Source organism: Apis dorsata, unplaced genomic scaffold (genome assembly GCF_000469605.1).
Source record: "Apis dorsata unplaced genomic scaffold, Apis dorsata 1.3 scaffold_598, whole genome shotgun sequence".
NCBI lineage: Eukaryota > Metazoa > Arthropoda > Insecta > Hymenoptera > Apidae > Apis > Apis dorsata.
In genome coordinates, this window is record NW_006263802.1 from 4,228 (window position 1) to 6,534 (window position 2,307).

The following is a 2,307-nucleotide window of genomic DNA, read 5'->3' on the forward strand; positions in this document are numbered from 1 at the left end:
TTAATCTAAATAATGCTAATAATTCTTCAAAAAATTTTTAATTTTTTTTATATAAAAAAAAAAATAAGTTATTTGAATATTACAAAAAGTTGTAATTAAATATTATATATGTATAATAATCGTGAAACACTAATGAGAAATAATATTAAAAAACTTTCTTGAGAGTTTTTGATAGTATTTTTGTTAGTATTTTTTGATAACTGAATATCTTATTAATAGAATTATATTTTTGATGGTAAACAGATAATATTTTATAATATAATATCATTTGAAAATTAGAAATATTCGTTTTTTCTTTAACAATTCTTGTCTATTATTAAGAAATTTTTAATTAAAATTGTTATTTTAAAGACATAATGCGCAGAATTCCTAATATTCCTATAATTCCTATAATTCATTTTCTCCATATGATTTCTTTTTGTATATCAAGATAATTAAATCTTGTTTGACGAAAATGTTACAAGTTAATTAAATTAAAATTAATTAAATGAAATAGAAATAATAAATATTTTTTTTGAAATTTAGAAAAATGATATTAAAATTTTTTAAATCTTGTTAAATCTTTCTTATTTGAAAACTTCAATAGAACGAAATTTCTATAAATAGATTTTATCATTTCTTTTGAGATTCGATATCAAAATTTGTTAATTTGATTTTTATAGATCAAATAGAAAAAAAATAGGAAAAAACTTTATTTCCCTATTAATTCAATATTCGATGTTTACTATTTCTGATAAATGAATTGAATATTAAATATTTATTATTCTATTATTGAAATATTTTAATTCTAATGCGAATTAATTTTAATTATGCATTAGAATAAGTATTATAGCCGCTAATAATTGACTATGAATCGCTTGAAATGAATAAATGATAATGCATATAAAATATTCATATTTTTATAATTTTCTTTAATGACTAATTTTTATCAGATATAATTTTTTGCTAATAGATAATATTCTATGTAATAATGTAATTTTATATATTAGTGAATGTAAACTAAACTTTTTTCAATATTTTATATATTTTCAAATAAAAATTGATTTAAATTTTTAATTTCTAGAAATAAATATTTATTTGATCATATTATTAAAATAATATTCCATAAAACGTACTGTTATTTTTTATTTTAAATTTATTCTTTTATTTCTTAATAATTTTATTTAACGATTTTCATTTTTCGAGCTAAGCGACGATTTGTAATTTTTCGTAAACGCGGATATGTGTTCTCTTTTTTCTATTTCACAATTTTTAAGTACATAATAACCAATAGGCTATGAATCGTAATAACATGAATTTGGCTATTGACACTTTGCATGTCATCATTCATAATAGATATTAAAAAAAGTAATCAAAAACATTTTAACATTTATCTTAGTATTTGCATAGTATTTATTCATTCCTAACAAACAATATAATTACAAAAAAATATGATAAAAAAAGAAAATTTGAATATTAGACATAAATGATTGCATATATATTCATTATAAATAAATTATATATTTATTTATGTATATAAATTATACATTTATAGAAGCAATTATTGGTTATATTTTAGATTATTGTTATGATTCAAGTATGGCCGGTTATCATTTGAACAGGATTGCGATTAATTTGAATTTGTAAGTATCAAAATGATCAAAATAACATATTTGTATTAAACAAACAAAGCTATAAAATCTTCATTCCTTTTTCTTGCCACTTTTTTTTTAAGATTATTGACGATTACTGCTATTTTTCTGTATTAAATAACATGAAGAAGGTTTAATTTGACAATATAGTCTTGTTAAAGCTATCGAATGCATTAGTGAAAATAATTAATGCAACTAATTTTACTTCCAACATCATTGAAATAAAAACATTTCTTTAAATATTTTTTTGTTGTTTATAACAAATTAAAAACGATAAGAATATAGACTTTTTATACTTTTTTGTTTTTGTAATTCTTTCAAAATCAGAATCTGAATATTCTTTATATTTATCATTATATGTATGTCACAAGAAAAATTGTTTTAAAAACAATCTCATCAAAATCAGTGATGAAGCAGTTTTTTGAGAAAATAAAATCAATTTTTATTACTTGATTTATTATTACATATACGTACATTAATATTTTTACATTTATTATTATTATACATATTTTTATTATATATAGAATATCACGCATACATATGTATAATTATGCAAGTACATTATAGAAAAATTAGAAATTGACTCTCTTTTTTTATTTTTATAATTTCAGCAAATTTTATATATAAATTACGGTTTATAGTAAACAGTATATCGTAAAATACATTTATATATATA